Source organism: Triticum urartu, chromosome 4A (genome assembly GCF_056163025.1).
Source record: "Triticum urartu cultivar PI428250 chromosome 4A, HENAU_Tu73, whole genome shotgun sequence".
Taxonomy (NCBI): domain Eukaryota; kingdom Viridiplantae; phylum Streptophyta; class Magnoliopsida; order Poales; family Poaceae; genus Triticum; species Triticum urartu.
This window is the reverse complement of record NC_141876.1, coordinates 170579272-170603261: the sequence shown is the minus strand read 5'-3', so window position 1 is coordinate 170603261 and position 23990 is coordinate 170579272.

Here is a 23990-nt window from a genome sequence, read left to right as displayed (position 1 = left end):
ATTACAACCGTCCAGAGACGTGTCATGCAGGCAGGCGAGGAGGTGGCAGAACAACATGGCACGGCTTGCCGGGCTCCCCATGATGTGACACTAAGTGGTGCATTTAATGCACCTTGTCCTGTCTGTAGAGTTAGGTATGACAACACTATTTGCTATGTAATCAATACACAATGACTGATTTTCCATTGTGGTGACCCCTTGATCTATAAAAGGAGGGCCATAGCAACCTTAGAAAGGATTCAGACCCTTTTATACTCATACGCATAACTGCTCTCGCCCCGAGGCAACCCTGTCGGGCTAGAGTGCTGCGTCTCCACCATGGTGCTCAGATCAATCCACCAAAGCTGGAGTAGGGTTTTACACCTCACGGCGGCCCAAACCTGGGTAAACATTGCCCATGTGGTTGCTTCCGCGCTGCGATGTGCCCTCCACTCTTTGTGTAATGTGCTCTTCCCCCTGCCAAACCACAAGGGACCGATGGCCCCATAGGTCGCCGTGTTTTCCCACGGCATCTTTGGTGCACTAGGTAGGGGAAAGCGCTTGTGCGAACCCGAGAGTGTACGCAGAGCGTCATCTTCATCATCATTTTCTTCATCGACAACTTCATCATCCATGGTGCCCCAGGAAGAAGCCTGGTGCTGCAGCTCACCTGTCCACGTCGGAGGCCCCATCACACGCAGCCGCTGATGCCATGGGGGCTGCGGGGACGCACGGGGGCATGGACACTGTGGGGGTGGTGACCAGCATAGGTGGCATCGTCACCACCTCCCCCGCAGCCGAAGCGGGAGCAGGCGGAACCGTAGAAGGATAGCGCCAGCAACATCCCAGTGGCCACGCTCCACAAGGCGTGGGTGGGGAGATTATTCCGTCTCCACCTCTCTGCCCCATCGTAGGACGCAGCCGTAGCGGTGGCGCTTGCTCTAGGGCGAACCACGATCTTTTGGCCGCCCCCACCGCAGGTGCAGCTACAAGACACATGGCACCCCCCTCCCTCGAGCGAGTTGGCCGCGTTGATGCGCCAAACGGAGCCATCGACCACCAAGCACCTCCGCCTCGTCACCACGCCACCCTGGTGATTGGCGCACAGCGACGAGAGCATGGCGCTGCCACTACCGGCACCGTCAGAAGCCAGGCGACATTACGGTCTATGTCATCATCCATGACGAGCACTGCTTCAGAGGCCATGGCGCAGGCCCAACTCCTGTTGAGATTCCCGCTGGTGGCCGATCAGATGGATGAGTGGAGAGCCACCATTCAGAGCTTTATTGGTTTCGCCGAGGCGGGAGGATCACAGCGAGCGGGCCTGTCGCAGCCTTCGCATGCGGTGACAACGGCCCAAGCCGCTGGCCGTACCGAAGGGGCCAGCCCCACGGTGCAGTACCCTCCACGGAAGCCGGTGCAGAGGCCGCAGCCAGAGCTACGCGGCCAAGAACCCGATGACGTATCGATGGCTTCATCCGACCCTCGAGCACGTCGAGACCAGTGGTGAGTCCTGGAAGACAGGCGAAGGTAAGACACGCGCGTCACCATCAAATGATGCCGCGGCACCTGATGCCAGTCTGTTATGAGAAATGGCCCCAATGTCAACGAGCCCGTGCCCGGTGAGGACGGGTTCCTACCTTTCGAGGTTGGTTGCCCCGCCTTCACCCGTGCACTACGGCGGCCATCTGCTCGCAAGTTCAAGCCAGAAAATATGAGAGAAGTACGATGGGAGACTGAACCCAGCAGAGTTCTTGAGCATCTACACCATCGTTGTTCAAGCTACCGGGGAAGAGACGAGAAGGTATTCACCAACTACTTCCCTTTGGCACTCAAGCCAAATGTGAGGTCTTGACTGATGCACCTCCTGGAGAACTCCATCTCAACCTGGGCTGACCTGGCCCATGAGTTTGTTGGTGCCTTTACAGGTGGCCATCAAGAACCAGGGCGGCTCAGCGACTTGCAGCTCCTCCCGCAGAAGGAAGGAGAGAGTGTGTGGAATTACATGTAGAGGTTTAGCCGAGTTCACGGGAACATTCCTGACATCCACCCAACAGCTGTGATAACCGCATTCCCGTCCAACGTGTGCAACCGTCAGATACATTCTAAAATGAACATTCGGTTGCCCAAGGCTATTAATGAGCTATACACACTGGTGGACAAGTGCGCTCAGGTAGAGGATGGGAGGCGACTCCCCGGTGAAGAAGATGGCGCCGACATGGTCTCAGAGGACGACGACACCACCAACCAAAAGAAGAAGAACAAGAAACGCAACAAGAAGTGCATGGATAAGAATGTGATGATCATTGAAGGATCGAGCCTACCAAGTACCGGCAAGAAGGCCATTTCCGAGGCTCACTGCAAGGAAGCTGCCGTGTGCACTGATTGTCGGGAAACCGGGGCTGCCGAGAAGGCTGGGAAGGGTGATGGCCCGTACTGCAAGATCCATCGGACCAAAGGCCACGATCTTCAGGATTGTCATCAGGTTGAGCAACTAGTCAAGAAGTAGAGGGCTGAGTACGGGAAGCGTGATAAGGAGAAGGACCAAGATGGCGTTTGTGGTAAGGGCCGAGGCGGCAGAGCAGGTCGCCCCGGCAAGGCTCCTCAGCACCAAAGGAAACCCACGAGAGGCCATGATAAGAATGATTGCAATGACGAGAGTGATGAAGGAGATGAAGAGAAAACCAGCAAGCAGGAGTTCCAGAAAGCCACTGATGCCCTATGCATTGACGGGGGTGCATCTTTGCAGTCCTCGCACCGCCAGCTTAAAACAGTAGGCGCGTGAAGTCACTACCATGGAGCCAGCGGTAGATTCTCGAAAGCCACTCAAGTGGTCCCGCATGCCCATCATCTTTGATGAAGAGGAGCACCCTAACCGCACCACTATGGTAGGGTGTTTGCCGTTGTTGATTTCACCAATGATCCACAACCTCGAGGTCACAAAGATGTTGGTTGATGGCGGGGCCGGGTTGAATCTGATTTCTCCAAAGGTCATCAACAAAATCTATATAGCAGATGAAGAGCTCAAGGTTACTGGCACGTTCGAAGGGATCAACCCCAGAAAGGAGTCGTCCTAAGGGGAAGATCACACTATTGGTAAAGTCCGGGGGGTGGGGTTGAACTACCGAACTGAGAAGATCATGTTTGATGTGATTGACCTCCCCCTGCCGTACAATGGGAACCATTGTCGCCCAGCCCTGGCCAAATTCATGGCAGCATCCCACTATGTTTACAATACTCTGAAGATGTCAGGGCCGATTGGCGTCCTTTCCATTCCATCAGACGAGGAAGATGCAATCATATGCATGGACAAGATGTACCGGGAGGCGGTCGCTGCAGAGGCTGCCGAGGCTACCTCTCCCGCCATGGAAAGCAAGAAAAGAAGAAATCTAGCATGGATGCCAACAAGGAATCCGGGAAGTGTACCTCTTTGGAGTACACTGCGCCTGTTGATGACTTGCCAGAGAGTTCTAATAGCAAGAGATCCAAGGCTGCTGCACCCGCTGTGAAGAAGATCCTGGTAGGGCTGGCTGGCACTGATCGTACATTTACCATCAACACCACCCTCGATGAAAAATAGGAAAGCATGCTCTTTGCCTTCCTGCGGGCGAATGTCGATGTGTTTTCTTGGCAACCATCTGACATCCTCGGTGTTCTCGGGTAGGTAATCGAGCTCCACCTTCCTGTCTGCCCACATGCCCGGCATGTCAAGCAGAAGGTCCGGAAGCAAGCTTTGGAGCGACAACAGTTTATTGCCGAGGAGATCAAGAAACTTGAGGCAGCTGGTTTGGTCAGAGGGGTACTCCATCCAACGTGGTTAGCAAATCTAGTGGTGGTGCGCAAGGCTAACAGGAAATGGAGGCTTTGCATATATTTCACTGATCTAAACAAAGCATGCCCGAAGGACCCATTCCCCTTGACGCGCATCGACCATATTGTGGATTCCACCTCCGAGTTGACCTACTTTCCTTCCTAGATGCCTACTCTGGATACCACCAGATCTTCATGTCAAAGGTAGACGAAGAGAAAACTGCATTCGTAACCCCATGTGGCACGTACTACTTTGTGCGAATGCCCTCTGGGTTAAAGAGTGCCGGATCCACCTTTGCAAGAGCAGTACAATTGGCTTTTAGTCCCAATTGCATAGAAATATTGAACCTTACATGGATGATATAGTGGTGAAAACCAAGGACAAATCAACTCTCATTCAGGACTTGGAAGAGACCTTTGCAAATATATGCAAGGTCAACTTGAAGCTGAACCCAGAGAAGTGTGTGTATGGTGTTCCTTCCGGCAAGCTACTTGGCTTTTTCGTGTACCATTGGGGGATAGAGGACAAACCCGACAAGATCAAGGCTATCGAGTTGATTCAAGCACCCAAAGAAGTTAAGGACGTGAGGCGTTTGACTGGATGTGTTACCGCGTTGAGTAGGTTCATTTCCAAGTCTGCCGAACAAGCCTTGCCATTCTTCAAAATCTTGAAGAAGGCATGGCCTGTGGAGTGGACCCCGGAGGCGGACGCGATGCTACAAGATTTGAAGGCCTATCTTTCCTCTGTTCTCACTTTGGTGGCTCCCAAACCACAAGAGACATTGCTGCTATATTTAGCAGCAACCAATAAAGTGGTTAGCGTAGCACTAGTGGCACAGTGGGAGGTAGATGAAGCAGAAACCACCACCATTGTCCCCTCCGGAGAGGAAAATGTACTCGTCCTAGCAAGGTCGGATGCAGTTTGATATGTCTATAATGTATCTATAATTTTTTATTGTTCCATGCTATTATATTATCTGTTTTGGATGTTTAATGGGCTTTAATATGCTCTTTTATATTATTTTTGGGACTAACCTATTAACTGGAGGCTCAGTTCCAGTTTTTGTTTTTTTGCCTATTTTAGAGTTTCACAGAGAAGGAATACCAAACGGAATCCAAACAGAATGAAACCTTTGCGATGATCTTTCTTAGACCAAAAGTAAACCATGAGACTTGGAGTGGAAGTCTGGAACTCTGCGAGGCGGCCATGTGGAAGGAGGGCGTGTCCAGGGGGGTAGGCACGCCCCCACCCTCATGAGCCCCATGTAGCTCCACCAATGTACTTCTTTCGCCTATATATACTCTTATACCCTAGATCGATCGCAGAGAGCCACGAAACCTCTTTTCCACCACCACAACCTTTTGTACCCGTGAGATCCCATCTTGCGGCCTCTTTCGGCAAACTGCCAGAGGGGCAATTGATCACGGAGGGCTTCTACATAAACACCATAGCCTCTTCGATGAAGTGTGAGTAGTTTAGCACAGACCTTCGGGTCCATAGTTATTAGCTAGATGCCTTCTTCTCTCTCTTTGATTCTCAATAAAAAGTTTTCCTCGATGTTCTTGGAGATCTATTCGATGTAATACTCTTTTGCAGTGTGTTTGCCGAGATCATATCTATTGTGGGTTTATGAACAAGATTATCTATGAATATTATTTGGTTCTTCTCTGAATTCTTATATGCGTGATTTGATATCTTTACAAGTCTCTTCGAATTATCGGTTTAGTTTGGCCTACTAGATTGATCTTTCTTGCAATGGAGAAGTGCTTAGTAAGGGAGTCCTAGATTAGGGGGTATCCGGACAGCCGGACTATATCCTTTGGCTGGACTGTTGGACTATGAAGATACAAGATTGAAGACTTCGTCCCGTGTCCGGATGGGACTCTCCTTGGCGTGGAAGGCAAGCTTGGAAATACGGATATGTAGATCTCCTTCCTTGTAACCGACTTTGTGTAACCCTAGCCACCTCTGGTGTCTATATAAATCGAAGGGTTTAGTCCGTAGGACCAACAACAACAATCATACCACAGGCTAGCTTCTAGGGTTTAGCCTCTTCGATCTCGTGGTAGATCAACTCTTGTAATACTCATATCATCAAGATCAATCAAGTAGGAGTAGGATTTTATCTCCATCGAGAGGGCCCGAACCTGGGTAAAAACATCGTGTCCCCCGTCTCCTGTTACCATCCGCCTAGACGCACAGTTCGGGACCACCTACCCGAGATCCGCCGGTTTTGACACCGACATTGGTGCTTTCATTGAGAGTTCCTCTATGTCGTCATTGTTAGGCTTGATGGCTCCTTCGATCATCGATAGCAATGCAGTCTAGGGTGAGACTTTTCTCCCCGGACAGATCTTTGTATTCGGCGGCTCCGCACTACGGGTCAACTCGCTTGGCCATCGGGAGCAGATCGAGAGTTACGCTCCTGGCCACCAGGTCAGGTTTGGAAGCTTAAACTACATGGCTAACATCCGTGGAGACTTGATCTTCGATGGATTCGAGCCCCTGCCAAGTGCGCCGCACGGTCACGATGAGCATGATTTACCTCTACCATCGGACAGTGTTCAGGAGACCGCACCGGAACAGCTCCAACCCTCAATTCGGAGCCAATTGCGCCATCCATAGACGGGTGGATAGACCCCGCCACGGAGGCCACATTCTCAGTGGTGATCGAGCTGAGTATCGACCTTACCCTTCACGGGAGCCATGACGCCGAACTGCTGGATTCGTCCCCGACCACGGACTCCGAACCGCCTGCGCCCGTGCCTATCGAATCCAACTGGGCGCCGATCATGGAGTTCACCTCCGCGGATATCCTTCAGCACTCGCCCTTTGGCAACATACTGAACTCATTAAGGTCACTCTCCTTGTCAGGAGAGTCCTGGCCGAACTATGGCCGGCCAGATCAGGTTGCGGACGATGAAGAAATTCGCCGCCCACCCATCACCCACTTGGTAGCCACTGTCGATGATTTGACTGACATGCTCGCCTTCGACTCCGAAGACATCGATGGTATGGACGACGATGCAGGAGACGAACAGGAGCCACTGCCCATAGGGCACTAGACGCCCACTTCATCATATGATGTATACATGGTGGACACACCCAAAGAAAACGATGACGAGGAACGGAAGGACGCAGTGAAGGATAGTTCCCTCGAGAAGCAGTCAAAGCGGCGGCGTAAGCGCCACTCCAAATCCCGCCTCGGCAGAAACATCGATCATATAGACCCAGCGATAGAGCAGGGTCAGCCAGCGGACGACAAACACGGTATTGAACCACCGTCCGACCACGGCAACACGGAAAATGAAACCGAACAACCCGACTCCGGTGAAGATAATAGTCCGGATGACATCACACCGGACAGGCACCCGGAGCAACAGAATACCCATCAAAGGCTTGTTGCCACTACGAGGAGTCTGAAAAAGCAGAAGCAAAGGCTCAGGACTGCACAAGACACACTCAGAATTAGATGGAGTGAAGTACTCAACACTGCAGCAAAGTACGGCGGTAGTCGCCACACAAAGAACTACCCGAAGCGAAAGCTGCTACCTAAATTCGATGAGGAGGCCTTAGATCCCCCTAATCAAAAAACAAAACAGCCATCTGGTCGGATAGACAACCTCGTGGCCAACATAGAGCGGCAAACGACGCCGCACGCAAGCCAGTACGCGATCCACGTGAGGGCTCGCATCAAAAGGACGACGCAACCAGATCCACCTACGGGCCAAGCAAGCGCGCTCCATCACGCAATGCAACACAACAAAAATTCGAACACCACGGTACTCCCAAATACAGGGGTGCCGCACACCCCCTATGTTTCACCGATGAAGTGCGGGACCATGAATTTCCAGAGGGATTCAAACCCGTAAACATAGAGGCGTATGACGGAACGACAGACCCTGGGGTCTGGATTGAGGACTACATCCTCCATATCCACATGGCTCGAGGAGACGATCTCCACGCCATCAAGTACTTACCCCTCAAGCTCAAAGGGCCAGCTCAGCACTGGCTTAAAAGCCTCCCCGAAAACTCCATTGGAAGCTGGGAAGAGCTCGAGGATGCTTTTCGGGCAAATTTTCAAGGGACCTATGTCCGACCACCGAATGCAGACGATTTAAGTCATATAACTCAACAGCCCGGAGAGTCAGCCCGAAAGCTTTGGCACAGGTTTCTCACTAAAAAGAACCAAATAGTCGACTGTCCGGACGCCGAAGCCTTGGCAGCTTTCAAGCACAGCGTTCGAGACGAATGGCTTGCTAGACACCTCGGCCAAGAAAAGCCAAGAACAATGGCAGCATTAACAAGCCTCATGACCCGCTTTTGCGCGAGTGAGGACAGCTGGTTAGCCCGATGCAGCACCAGCGACCCAAGTACATCTGAAGTCAGGGACGGAAACGGGAAGCCATGACGCAGCAAAAACAAGCGCCAGAATAAAGAAGACAGCCCGAAGAGAACGGCAGTAAACGCCGTATTCAAAAACTCTTGGCCAGGTCAGCAAAAGCTGCCCTCCAATAGCAACAGAGACGAACTGTCTAGCCTGAACAAGATTCTGGACAAACTATGTCAGATCCACAACACCCCCGATAAACCTGCAAATCATACCCATAGAGAATGTTGGGTCTTCAAGCAGTTCGGCAAACTCAACGCCGAACACAAGGGGCAGGATACACCAAGCGAAGACGAGGATGAGCCTCGCAAGCAAAGCACTGGGGAATGGAAGAAATTCCCACCAGAAGTCAAAACAGTAAACGTGTTACACGTGATGAAGGGGAGAAACAAAGCGGCACCCCTAGAGACACATGCCCCAGGGCCTATCACCATGGAGTTCTGCCACTGGTCGTCCAAACCGATCACTTTTGAACATCGGGAATACATGGGAAGTATCCGGCATGCAGGATGGGATGCCTTGGTGTTAGACCCGATAATTGACGGATACCACTTCACACGAGACCTGATGGATGACGGAAGTAGTTTAAACCTGATATATCAGGACATAGTCCGCAAAATGGGGATAGACCCAACAAAAATCAACCATAGCAATACTACCTTCAAAGGAGTAACACCAGGCCCAGAAGCCCATTGTACGGGCTCCCTGCTACTAAAGGTTATATTCGTCTTTCCCGATAACTTCCGCAGTGAAAAGTTAACCTTCCACATCGCTCCGTTCCAAAGTGGCTATCAAGTACTACTCGGACGCGAAGCCTTCCACTACAAGAAATATGTCAACTTATGACCACCACTATTGGTCACTGAAAGGTCACAAATTTCCATTTATGACCTTTTTGTGACCAAAAACATAAGGTCAAAAGCTGGGCATCATAAACTGACCATAGCGACCTTTCTTCTGGAATGGTCGCAAACGTTTATGACCAAAATACGTCTACTGTGGCGTTTTGGTCACTAGCAACCTCCCCAGGCCACGTAGGCATCCAGCGTGGCAATCTGACGTGGCACAAGATTCAGCCCGGTCCAATTAGGTGTTTTACATGGGCCTAGCCCAACAATTCGGCCTTTTATATGATTTTTTCTTATTAATTTCGGTCAGCTATATGGGCCAGGCCCAACTATTCGGGCTTTTAATTTCTGGGCCACACCCTATTAAAATCAATTCATTTTTTGTAGCCTCGGCCTTTTTCGCTCTCCTTTTAAATTTCATAACTCGGACTTTTTAAAGTTTATTTTATTTATTTTCAAGAATTAATATAGTGGTATTTGCTGAAACCGAGTTCAACTATGTTTGGTCAGTGGCCTTTTTAAGGTCCAGTAGAGTTTGGGCCAAGGACTCTTTTAGTACTATTTATACATTTAGCACAAAATTAAATTCCAAGCATTTATATAACAAGTACAACCAGCATTTGAATAACAAGTACAGCAAGTAAATATACACCCAATTCCCATGATCAACCTTACATCAAAATTCCTAGAAAATTCTGCATTACAAGTTCAATAACATATAAAGCAAGTCGCTAACAGGGGCTTCGAGCTTCTTCGGATTTCTTCGACCTAGGAACTCCTATATAAGAGAGGGGAAAACTGATTAGTGTTCACCCAGTACGTCATGTATCTATTATCACGTTAGATGTTTTATTAAGTGAATGTCGGATTTCTTGAAAGTGTTCACATCAGTACATCAACGCTTTCAAGAAATACAACATTCACTTAATAAAACATCTAACGTGATAATAGATACATGACATGACAAGAGGCTTATGTTGCCAGACATAGATGGCACTTGTATAGACCTTGAGAAAAAACATACTAGTCAGTGATGCTACAGCACAACACTTAGACAAAAATAACAAGATAAAGCATCACTAGGGATGCATACTGATTTTACTAACATCTTTTAATTTTTCTACTTTGGAGTATCCCTTCACAGCATGCTACATTCTTAGGTATGGTAAGCAGCACCTATCTATCTGAAATTAGTGTTGATAAAAAAAGTCTGGTGACTTCCATAGGACGACATATGAAATCAGCAGGTTTATTCCTCATGACCATACATGTAGATATCAAGAACACACACTACTGGGTATATATACAGGAGCTCGAGTGACTCCAAACAGGGCCTGAATATCATCTTACTGTTATAACTGTGTGTTTATAAACCACATGGCAAGCACCTATCATTTTGCACATACACACACCAACAGAAACAAAACAAGCAGATTGGAAGCCTTGCTGCACATCCTGTGCAGGGGCATCAACGTAAACAAAATTGTAGACTAACTTGGTTGGTGCTATTCTGTAGCAAACAAAATTGTTGGATCCATACAAAGTAAAGTAATTAGGCAACGTTGAGGAACCCAAAACCATGGCTGCTAGATCGAATGAAACAAGGAGGGGAGAGGGGGCGGAGGGGAGTTGGGGTCACCTTCACCATGGGTGGCTGGACGACGGCGTCGTGGATTTCGAGCTCCAGGTGGAAGAAGCACTTAACGGCGGCGACCGTTGTGGCTGGGTGCGCCCCTCCTGCTCCTCCTCCTCGAGGAGGACAAGGCCAGTGGCTACAATAAATAATAAACATGTTAAAAGGACGGTACTTTTTAATATAAGATGTAATAATAACATGTTTCCATTGAACTGACTATTGATAAAACTGAAGGGGAAGAACACTTGTTGTCATCCTGATGATTAAAATGGAATAATACATTTCAGAGGACACGTGAGCAATCATGAAAACTATTACATGTTTCTCCTGGTGTACTGAGAATGGAGAAGCGCTTAATTCTGAGAAACTTATAGAAACCTATAGCAAAGGTTTCTGGTCAATGGATATATAGGAACATTAGAGAGCATCAAATTTCAAAATCAACACCATATGTATTACAATGACTCATATAATACTATTTGTTCATGTACTTGTACTAGTGCAGGATGACTCATTGTCCTACTACTGCCTATTCCGGTTTCTTTCAAGTTGGGAAATAACTGAAACTACTCATCATTCATGAACATACATCTGTAATCTTAATCTATGAAATTACTGCAGAAAGAACTACTGTAATGGACCATTCATCAACATACATCTATAATCTTAATCTTTTGATGTTGTGTTGGAAAGAAAGAACTACTGCAGATTCATAGTACAATGAAGGAACTGCTGTTGAACTGAAAATATTGCAGAACCAACACCAAACAGCTATTGCAGACAACACTGACAAAGAAGGAGACCGGGGTTGCCCTCGCACTGCGCTAGCGTGTAGCCGGGGTTCAGTAATAGGAAACAACTGAATATGACATAAGGATGCAACAAAACTAACATGACAGGGTAACATGGCATTCAGCTACCCCAGACCATCTAGATCCCAAAATCCGGGGCATTTCCCACTCCCAAATCGCTGCATCCTTCAACTTAAAAGGATGCAAACACTTGACAGTAACTCCATCCTAGCTATGTAATTCAAGTTCAGCAACAGAAAACAAAACTGCTGGATATGATAGTAGGATGCAACAAAATTAACATGACACGGCACAGGGATGAAATAAACAAGTTCTAACTGAGATGCACAAAACAGTCTACTGCCTCAACCCATCTGAACCCCGAATCCTAGTACCAGCAATTCAATCGAGTAGAGAGGAGGAGAGGACGAGCTCACCTATAGCCAGAATAAGATCCATGGCTGATGCATCCCGACCAGCAGCCATGGTCGAGCACTCCCTCCCCAGGCGCCATCCATCCTTGTTGTCCAGTCTATCTACAATCCATCCTTCCTCCTGCATACCTACAATCGAAGAACAGAGCAGAGTTAGAGAGAGAGAGGGAGGGAGAGAAAGAGGAGGGGATGGAGTCGCTGGAGGAGAGCTCGAGTACCCCATGGCCACCGGGTGGAATAGCACCATCCAGGGGCTAAGCCATGTGTGAGGGCGCGGCAGATGTCGGGGAGGAGCCGCCAAAGTCGCCGGAGCCATGCTGACGATGGATCTGGAAGGGAGGCGGCGCAGATGTGTATGATATGATCTGGGTGGGGCGGGGCACACCGGCGTGAGCCAGGCCCAGCCGGGAGAACGCCTCCGCCAGGCACACCGGCATCAGATCTGCCCACTCCCTCTACTCCTCCTCCTCCCTCGGTGCCGCCTCGCCGGCCTCGCGTCTGGTCGCCATCTCGCCTCCGCTCGCTTTTCTCTTTGGGTTGGTGGCTGGTTGGTTCGGTTGGGTGGTGAGGGAAGGGGAGGGGCGAGAGGAGGGGGGCGTGGGGGAGGCCATGAACGACGGAGAGGCAATGGATTGGGTTGCGGGGCTCGCGGTGAGGTGAGACGAGGGAGAGATGGTGAGGGGAGGGAGGGACGAGGTCGGCAGCGGTGGGTGAGGAGGACGGCGAGGTCGGCGGTGAGTGAGGAGCACGGCGAGGTCGGTGGTGGATCGGGAGGCGGCAGGGTGAGATTGGATCAGGAGGTGGCTGCGGCGGCGAGCAGATGGGGGGAGAAGGGTGCGATGGGGGAAGGGGTGTGATGTGAGCTAGGGTTTGTGCTGCGGTGGGGTGAATGGACGGATGGATGGACGGATGGATGTGGGATGGTGAGATGGATGGATGGATGAGTGCCATGTCATCGATCCGTGGGAATGGTTCTGATTGGTTCAGAAAATCAATGATTTAAAGGAGTTTCCAAGTACAAAAACTAGAGGGATATTGTGAAGTAGCTATCAAAAATATTTTGCAAAAGGGTACCACACAACTTTTCACTAGAGTTAGACCACATTTTATGGATAAGGACCAATTTCTATGCATTTCTCATCTTTCTAGCTATTTTTAATCATTTTTCGAGTGCCCCAAATGATGTTTTTTGTGAAGAACCTACCAAATAATTATTGCAAAATTGCACCAAATCATTTTTATAAAATACTAGGCCATATTTAATGCACAATTGACAAAATGGTTGGGTGTCAAAAGATTTGATCCACCTCTGGTGAAAAAGACAAATTCCCGCTGATTCGGTTGGAAGCGGGTCAAATTTGAACTGCAGCTGCCTCGTAGTTTGCTATTTATTTTTTTCAAAAATCATTTCTAGTTACATAAGGACCTATTTAATCAGAGAAACACCAACAAAATTCCAAGATTCAACCACTAGCTAGGAACGGTCATTCCCGCCGTTTTGACCGCATTTTGAAACAGGCATAAAAAATTCAAAAAAAATCAAAAAATTGGGAAACCTTCGCATTGTGTCATCATATGTGGCCAATTTCCTAGGAAAAATAACAAACTTGTAATACGGCAATTATTTTAAAAAAGTGTTCTCAGAAACGAGCTATCATGTGTGGAGATCAATGGCTTTCAAGCCAAATGATCAATCTTATGGCCACATTCATGGCATAGTTTGTTCAAATGATCTCATATTGTGCACAAGAGTGCATATTGGAATGGCAAACAATGTTGCCTAAGGAAGTTTTCATTTTCTTTGGATGAAAAAACCATTTTCCATTTTTCAAGTGCCTGAAAGGTGGTTTTTTTGTGAAGGACCTGCCAAATAATTGTTGCAAAATTGGACCAAATCATTTTTCTAAAATACTAGGCCATATTTAATGCACAATTGACAAAATGGTTGGGTGTAAAAATTTTTGATCCACCTCTGGTGAAAAAGACAAATTTCCGCCGATTCAGCCGGAAGCGAGTCAAATTTGAACTACAGCTGCCTCATGGTTTGCTATTTATTTTTTCCAAAAATCATTTCTAGGTACATAAGTATCTATTTAATCAGAGAAACATCAAAATTTTTCCAAGATTCAACCACTAGCTAGGAACGGTCAAGCCCGCCGTTTTGACCGCATTTTGAAACGGGCATAAAAAATTCAAAAAAAATCAAAAAATTGGAAAACCTTCGCATTGTGTCATTATATGTGACCAAGTTTCCAGGAAAAATAATAAACTTGTAATACGGTAATTATTTTAAAAAAGTGTTCTCTGAAATGAACTATCAAGTGTGAAGATTCATGGCTTTCAAGCCACATAATCAATCTTACGGCCACATTCATGGCATAGTTTGTTCAAATGATCTCATATTATGCACAAGGGTGCATATTGGAATGTCAAACAAGGTTGCCTAAGGAAGTTTTCATTTTCATTGGACGAAAAAACCATTTTCCATTTTTCGAGTGCCCGAAAGGAGGTTTTTTTGTGAAGGACCTCCCAAATAATTGTTGCAAAATTGGACCAAATCATTTTTCTAAAATATTAGGACATATTTAATGCACATTTGACCAAATTTTTGGGTGCCAAAAGTTTTGATCCACCTCTGGTGAAAAAGACAAATTCCCGCCGATTTAGTTGGAAGCGGGTCAAATTTGAACTTTAGCTACCTCGTAGTTTGCTCTTTATTTTTTCCAAAAATCATTTCTAGGTACATAAGGACCTATTTAATCAGAGAAACACCAAAAAAAATTCAAGATTCAACCACTAGCTAGGAACGGTCATTCCCGCCGTTTTGACCGCTTTTTGAAACGGGCATAAAAAATTCAAAAAAAATCAAAAAATTGGGAAACCTTCGCATTGTGTCATTATATGTGGCCAAGTTCCTAGGAAAAATAATAAACTTGTAATACGGCAATTATTTTAAAAAGGTGTTTCAGAAACGAGCTATCACGTGTGGAGATCAATGGCTTTCAAGCCAAATGATCAATCTTATGGCCACATCCATGGCATAGTTTGTTCAAATGATCTCATATTGTGCACAAGGGTGCATATTGGAATGGCAAACAATGTTGCCTAAGGAAGTTTTCATTTTCGTTGGACGAAAAAACCATTTTCCATTTTTCGAGTGCCCGAAAGGAGGTTTTTTTGTGAAGGAACTACCAAATAATTGTTGCAAAATTGGACCAAATCATTTTTATAAAATACTAGTCCATATTTAATGCACAATTGACAAAATGGTTGGGTGTAAAAAATTTTGATCCACCTCTTGTGAAAAAGACAAATTTCCGCCGATTCAGTTGGAAGCGGGTCAAATTTGAACTGCAGCTGCCTCATAGTTTGCTATTTATTTTTTCCAAAAATCATTTCTAGTTACATAAGGACCTATTTAATCATAAATACATGGTTTGGTGGCGATACGTCGAGGTTTGGGCGGTGGCCGAGGGCCCCAACTCCAGAGCGCGTAAACTCGCATGCCCGTCGCGTGGTCACCGCGTGACCGTAATGTTGCCATGTGTTCTGGGCGGCCTAGGCATGTCTAGTGGGTTAGGCACTCCCCAGGTTGGTTCTAGGAAGAAAATTACAACATAAGATTCTCACAAGGAGACCGATCGATGCTCAAACATGAATTAGCAGCCAAGTGTTTGATTAGCGGTACGGGAAATGCACATGGCCAATGGGCGTGAGTTTTGTCTGAGGATGATCATCTACTAAGGAGAATGTCTTCACAAATTTTTAGCTCAAAAGGAGGATCCTAGGTGGTACTTGCTTTGCAAAGTACCACGCTGGACAAAAATATGAATGTTGAAGCTGGGCTCAAAATAATGAATGGAGTGAGCTGAAATTTTGTGGAGGATGGTTATTTGGGCATAGGAAAGCATTGTAGAAAATTGATACCATTTGGACATGCCAAAGAAGTACTTCCTTCACAATGCTCTTCTATGGACAGAAAATTGGGAAAACTAGTGAGAGAGATTGGATGAATGAAATGATCTCAAAATTGGTGTAGGTAAGTTACTTAGGTATGGTCATACGCTGGTAAATTTTCAGATCATTTGGGTAAGCCTAGCTAGTACTTACTTCACAAAGCTTCTCTCGAGGTAGAAACTTTGGAAATTTCCCGAGAAAGATTTACTAGGAAAATTGAGCTGAATATTATCATGTGGCAATGATTTGGGTATGGAAGAGTGCCCGAAAAGTTTGAGGGTAATAGGAGGGGTCTATATAACACTTGCTTTGCAACGTGCCAATTTGGCCATAAAATATAAATTGAACCTGGGCTCACATAGATGATTTGACTGAGCTGCAATTTGGAGGAGGTTGATAATTTGGGCATATGAAGGAACTGTATAAATTTCATGTCACTTAGAGATATAAAAAAGGTACTTCCTTCACAATGCTTCTAGGTGGACAAAAACTTTGGAAATTTGCCGAGGAAGATTTGCTAGGCAAATGGAGCTGAATTTTGTCATGCGGTAATAATTTGGATAGGAAAGAGTGCCCAAACATTCCGAGGGCAATCAAGAATATATAAATAGCACTTCCTTCATAAAGTGTTGTTGTGAACATAATAGGAAAATGAATATTGTTGAATTTGTTTTGAACTAGGAAAGGAAGGATTTTAACATATTTGATGAAGATATGCCCCAAAGAATTTATGAGATTTTTTTGGGAATTTTGGGAATGATAGAAATATAGGTTGCTTCACAACCTAGGGCAAAAACTGCCACATGGACATGACACATAGGCAAAACTGATGAGATGGCGCCTAGTCATCACAACCCACCACAATCTACAAGGCTATGACCATCTATATTGGTCATTAACAACTAGAAATAAGGCAGCGGACTAGCACTGTTTGCTTTGTGACCATTTCGTGTAAGGAAATTACGACCTTTCTGACCAAAATGGTCGCAATGGTTTAGGGTTTGGAGCCCCCTGAACAGCTTTTGACCAATTGGTCTACAATGGTCATAAATTTATGACCAATTCTTCGAGGGTCACTGACAGAAGGTCATAAGTTGACATATTTCTTGTAGTGTTCTCTCGCTTTAACTCAATACCGCATTACGCTTCTCTCATGCTTAAGATGCCCGGTCCACGTGGCAACATTATAGTAAATGGAAATATTGAGTGCTCCTTGCGCGTGGAAGACCGTGCGGCTTGGCAGCCGCACACTAGACGGCTTCACCAACTAGAGCATCTGACAGGTCATTAAGACCACGGACATGGTTAGACGATTGTGGTGTAGCTATATATAATTGATAAAGGTTTGATGGCTATACCCCTACAACAATACAAGGGGCTCAAAGCGTGTGAACAAGTGACAATTAGGCTCAACTTTACTCATCTGGAGCTATACATGGTTTATTTAGTATAACCTACCTTTTGCACGACAACTTTTCAACTAAGTTCCTCTCTTTTTCAGAAGACCATCGTGCTACACCCGTCCAGGATACAGCACAACGGAGACACAGGCGCAGACGTGCAGCAGGGACCCTTTCCAAGGATTCTTTTTAGATTAAGACCCTGCCTAAACCTTTTTTACTGCCTCTTGTTGATACACATACCCCGGATTCTCAGTACAATTGAGAAGGATGCTGACGTATTGGCAGGTGGCCACATAAGAATATTGCACGTACCTGGACACCAGGGGCTTATTACAAAGGGCATTGTTTAGCCCGGTTTACATCATAAAGACCGAGTACCTTAGGGAGTGTTCGGCGTCGCGAGTTTGGCCTTATATGCATCAGCTCCGAATCATGTCTTTGGTCAAATGTTGGGTTTGCCCGGCTCTTGTGTTTTGCTGCCTTACGTTCCGCTCTATTGGCTAAGGCAGCACCAGGAGAACTACTGCGATTGTGCCCTGGTTCATCCGGACGAGCGCCTCAGTAGAGAAAGCCGAAAACTGACTATCATGATATAGCGTGAGACTGGTCAAGCACTCGATGACCTAGCGGAATCTTCAGGATTCCTCCGCCTTAACGAAGGGCCGTTTCCTGTCCAGGCATGTACGCGCCCCGAATTCGGATCAGCGCGGAGGCACCAGGGGCTATATAGTAGCCCCACTGTAAAACTCCTCTGGCTAAGTGAAAGTGTTAAAGCATTATAGTCCAATTGCCTAGTTTGCTACGCTATCACCTCCTTAATGGACCAAGACGTTGGATCAAGTGTGAACATGCGTCTTCTGCGAGCACCCCCGCATTATATGCGTGGGGGCTGAAGCCGACGACTGCCATCTTTCAGGCTATATACATATATACATAAACGACCGCACATGAGGCATCACAGTACTTTCGGGCAAAAGTATAAATACAGCCTTGATAAACACAATAAAACATTGATTTACAATGGGAGTACATGTCACTCAAACATAATATTCTTCGAGCACTGAGCCTCTATCGAACGAGCGCCTTCAAGAACTTCTTCCAAGTAGTGCTCGGCAGCCACTCGGCCTATGGCCGAACCCTGTGCTGCAACAGTGGTGGCATCCATCTCCGCCCAGTATGTTTTGACACGGGCAAGGGCCATCCGCGAGCCTTCTATGCATGCCGACCTCTTTACAGCATCGATGTGTGTCACAGCACCAAGGAATTGTTGCACTAAGCTAAAGTAGCTATTCAGCCTTGGCCCTCCCGGCCACAGATGATCCACAACGGACCTCATGGCAAGTCCGCATAATCTATGGAGCTCGGCTCACTCGGCCATTTGCTCATTCAACAGCTGCAGACGGGCTAGAGCATGAAACTTTGACCAAAACAATTTTTCCACTTCGTGATCTTTCCGATCCGTGAAGTACTCGGCCACATCAGCAGCACTTGCAGCCAAATCCACGTAGGCGTCCGCAGAACTCCATAGCTGGTCCAGAGGTGCATACTTCGGATCCCCGAACTTAGTCTGCAACAAGAAGGGCTTCCCAGATACAATATCTGCAGCTTGATGCAGCTCCTCCTTCGTCACTCTAAGTTTGGAGCGGGCTTCCTTGGCAGCCACCCGGGCCTTTTCCAGGTCCATCGCCTTTGCCCGGTTTTCTTCTTCAAGAAGCTGGTAACGGTCAGCAGCATCTTTTAACTCTACAACCATCTTGGCTATTTTTTCTTTGCTCTCGCAATGCGCGGCCTGTTCGGCCCTTAACTCTTCGGCCGCCTTTAAAGCGGTCGCATTGCTACTCCTTGCTTGCTCCTTGGCTCGAGCAAGCTCCGCTCGAAGGGTCTCCACGGTGGCAGCTCCATCTGCGGTCACAACATATTAAAGATACTGGCATCATGCAGCTCTTATTATGTGACAATCACCAGAAAAATCACCTACCCTATGCCTCGTCAAGCCGCTTGTTAACAAGCACGATGTCAGCATCTGTCGCATCCAGTTGCCGCCTTTGTTCGGCAAACCCATCAGTCCAGCTAGCCACCGGAGCTTCAACCACCTGCACATAAAGGCAGTCTGGTTATTACCTGGGACTATGATCCTCTGTTTGCCGCCGTTTTCGACGACAACCAGGGTCTCAGGGGCTACTATCTAGACAGGGCACATCTAAAAATGTGCGGTACTGTCAACAATGTACATCATTTCATGTACCTCAAAACCTGTCAGTAGACTCATAAAGGCTTCATGCAACCCGCTTTCGACGGACGAAATCCTTTCAATCACCATAGCCATCAACGTGCGGTGCTCTTCTGAGATAGCCGCTTGCTCTAGCAGATCCCTCAGTACGTCCGACCGCACACCAGACGGTTCCGGACTCTTTTGATTGCTCTCTTCAAGAGCCGGATACTGACGACTTCGGGTGGCCATAGGATTACCTTCCGGCCTTGCCGGATCAGGAGAAACCCTCCGCGACGACACCTCGGGGTCGCCCGCCTCGTGAGGCGGTGTGGTAGGGGGAGGCGTTTCGCTCTCCATCATCTCTGGAAGTAGATCCCCTGAAGACGACCTCTGCTGAGAAGGGCTAAGATCCGAACTGTAAGATAAATGCTTCGATTATTTTCCTCAGAAGTAAAGCGAGATATTTTCATTATTAAGTACCTTTTTACTTACATCTCGGTGGAGGGCTTATCCCCTTGAGGTCATAGTGCGGCCAGGGTATCCCCCAGGGCAGGACCCTCCGGCGGAGATTTCTTCCCACGTTTGGAGACCATGGTCTTCGGGTCCTCAGAGGCGGTTCTCTTCCTTCCCTGGGGAGAGGAAGTTTTAGTTCCTCCTCCCTGGCTAACCTCCTTCGCGGAGGCGCTAGCCTCCTTGTTCCCCCCTTTATCTTCTCCTGAGGGCGCTTGATAAGGCGCGATCTCCAACATCCTGGTTAGCACGGGATTTGGTGAGGTCTCAGGGAGGGGGCCGGACACCTGATCAACTTTGCCTTCGTTATCCAATCTTGGTCAAAGAGCGGCTTTTTTAGGGCAACGTTGCGATAAATAAACAGACAGTGTGTTCGAATGCGGGGCTACTTACTTGGGTATCCGGGAGATTGCAGCTCAGACCTGCATCCTCTGTGATGTCCGGACACATTATTTGTGGTCCGAAGAACAATTTGTACATCTCTTCGTGTGTCATGCCGAGGAAATGTTGAATAGCTCGCGGTCCTTCCGGGTTGAATTCCCACAAGCGAAGGGGCTAGCGTTTGCAAGGATGGACTTGACGAGCTAGCATAACTTGCACTACCATAACCAGACTGAAATCTCTCTCAAAGAGATCCCAGATACGGCTTTGCAGTATTGGCATGTCCTTGGCTGGACCCCAGCTCAGCCCCCTACTGATCCATGACATCAGTTGTGGTGGGGGGCCTGAGCGAAAGGTGGGGGCAGCTACCCACTTGGCACTTCGGGGAGCTACGATGTAGAACCACGCCCACTGCCACAATCCGGTCACCTCTAGGAAGCAACCCTCAGGCCATGGAGCATCAGCGATTTTTCTTATTAAAGCGCCTCCACACGCTGCGTGCTGCCCCTCGATCATTTTCGGCTTCACATCGAAGTTCTTGAGCCACAGGCCGAAGTGAGGGGTAATGCGGAGGAAGGCCTCACATACGACAATAAATGTCGATATGTGAAGAAGGGAATCCGGGGCCAGATCGTGAAAATCTAGCCCATAATAGAACATAAGACCCCTAACAAAGGGATCCAGAGCGAGGCCTAGTCCTTGGAGGAAGTGGGAGAGGAACACGACGCTCTGATTGGGTTCGGGAGTAGGGACGACTTGCCCTCAGGCAGGCAGCCAATGCGAAATTTCGGCGGTCAGATATCTAGCCTCTCTCAACTTCTTGATGTCCTCCTCCGTGACGGAGGAAGTCATCCACCGACCTTGAAGGTTGGATCCGGACATAGTTGAAGGTCCGAAGCACCTGACCTGAGATTTAGGTGTTAGAACTCGAGGCGGGGGAAGGATTTGATTGAGCACGAGAGGGAAAAAAGAAAAAGCCTTGTCCCCTTTATAAAGAGGGTGAATATCAAGCATCCTCCTCGTGGCCGTTTGGGACTTGCCTAAGATCTAGGAGTCCTACCAATAGGCACGGTTGGGTTACCCACGTCCGTATTGATGAGAAACCCGTAATAAAGGGGACATGATCTCTGCTTCGACAGGACGTGCCAAGGAAACCGCCTCGTGAAACACGCTGAGATTGGTTGTGAAAAAGATTCAAATAAAGACCTGGCTGTGGTGTGATGTCACACTACAGGGTACGCCAGCAGATTAGATTTATGGAAATATTATTCTCTCTATGGTGGTATGTGGAACTTGTTTTGCAGAGCCGGACACGATCCTCGTGTTCAAAATCTTCTATGAAGTATTCGGAGGAGGAACCCGCCTTGCAATGCCGAAGACAATCTGTGCGCCAGACTCATCGTCATTGAAGCCTGGTTCAGGGGCTACTGAGGGAGTCCTGGATTAGGGGGTATCCAGACAGCCGGACTATATCCTTTGGCCGAACTGTTGGACTATGAAGATACAAGATTGAAGACTTCGTCCCGTGTCCGGATGGGACTCTCCTTGGCATGGAAGGCAAGCTTGGCAATACGGATATGTAGATCTCCTTCCTTGTAACCGACTCTGTGTAACCCCAGCCCCCTCCGGTGTCTATATAAACCGGAGGGTTTAGTCTGTAGGACCAACAACAACAATCATACCATAGGCTAGCTTCTAGGGTTTAGCCTCTTCGATCTCGTGGTAGATCAACTCTTGTAATACTCATATCATCAAGATCACTCAAGCAGGAGTAGGGTTTTACCTCCATCGAGAGGGCCTGAACCTGGGTAAAAACATCATGTCCCCCGTCTCCTGTTACCATCCGCCTAGACGCACAGTTCGGGACCCCTACCCGAGATCCACCAGTTTTGACACCGACACTTAGCTTCGGGTTCAATCTTGCGGCGTCCTTTCCCGGTGACAGTAGGGGCAGCAAGGCAGGTATTGTATTATTGCCATCGAGGATAAAAAGATGGGGTTTATATCATATTGCTTGAGTTTATCCCTCTACATCATGTCATCTTGCTTAATGCGTTACTCTGTTCTTATGAACTTAACACTCTAGATGCATGCTGGATAGTGGTCGATGTGTGGAGTAATAGTAGTAGATGCAGAATCGTTCTGATCAACTTGACACAGATGTGATGCCTATATTCATAATCATTGCCTAGATATTCTCATAACTATTTTCTTTTCTATCAATTGCTCGGTAGTAATTTGTTCACCCACCGTAATATATGCTATGTTGAGAGAACCCACTAGTGAAACCTATGGCCCACGGGTCTCTTTCTTATTATATTGCATCTCTTTTATTTACATCGCATATTGTTTACTATTTTGCAATCTTTACTTTCCAAGCTATAAAACAAAAATACCAAAAATATTTACTTTACTATCTTTATCAGATCTCAGTTTTGCGAGTGACCGTGAAGGGATTGACAACCCCTTTATCACATTGTTTGCAAGGTTCTTGATTGTTTGTGCAGGTACTATGTGACTTGTGCGTTGTCTCCTACTGGATTGATACCTTGGTTATCAAAAACTAAGGGAAATACTTACGCTACTTTGTTGCATCACCCTTTCCTCTTCAAGGGAAAACTAACGCATGCTCAAGAGGTAGCAAGAAGGATTTCTGGCGTAGTTGCCGGCGAGATCTACGCCAAGTCAAGACATACCAAGTACCCATCATAAACTCTTGTCCCTCGCATTACATTATTTGCCATTCGCCTCTCATTTTCCTCTCCCCCACTTCTAAAACAATTTTCGAAAACCTTTGCCTTTTCTTCGCCCCTCTTTCCTTCGTCTCTTTCCGCTTGCTTCTTGTGTGATTGTGTGTTGGATTGACTGTTTGTCACGATGGCTCAAGATAATAGCAAATTGTGTGACTTTTCCAATACCAACAACAATTATTTTATTAGTACTCTGATTGCTCCTACTACCGATGCTGAATCTCATGAAATTAATACCGCTTTGTTGAATCTTGTTGTGAAAGATCAATTTTCTGGCCTTACTAGTGAAGATGTCGCTACCCATCTGTAACACCGATGATGCGGCTATATCTCCCACATGTCGGAGCACGACTTAGAGGCATAACCGCTTTGTAGGCATGTCACAAGAGGGGTGATCTTTACACATCCCATGTACTGAATAAGAAAGAGATAAAGAGTTGGCTTACAATTGCCACTTCAAACAATGCATAAATATATCATTACAATCATCCAGAATACAAACACGGTCCGACTACGGAACCAAAATCAAAGAAGACCACCTCTAATGCTAGATCCCCGATCGCCCCAACTGGGCTCCACTACTGCTCAACTGGAAACAGAACAACACAACGAACAAGGTCTTCATCGAGCTCCTCCTTGAGCTCGGTTGCGTCACCTGCACGAGTATCATCGGCACCTGCAACTGGTTTTGGAAGTAATCTGTGAGTCACGAGGACTCAGCAATCTCACACCCTTGCGATCAAGACTATTTAAGCTTATGGATAGGTAAAAGGTATGCGAGGTGGAGCTGCAGCAAGCACTAGCATATATGGTGGCTAACTTACGCAAATGAGAGTGAGAAGAGGAGGGAATGCACGGTCGTGAACTAGAAGTGATCAAGAAGTGATC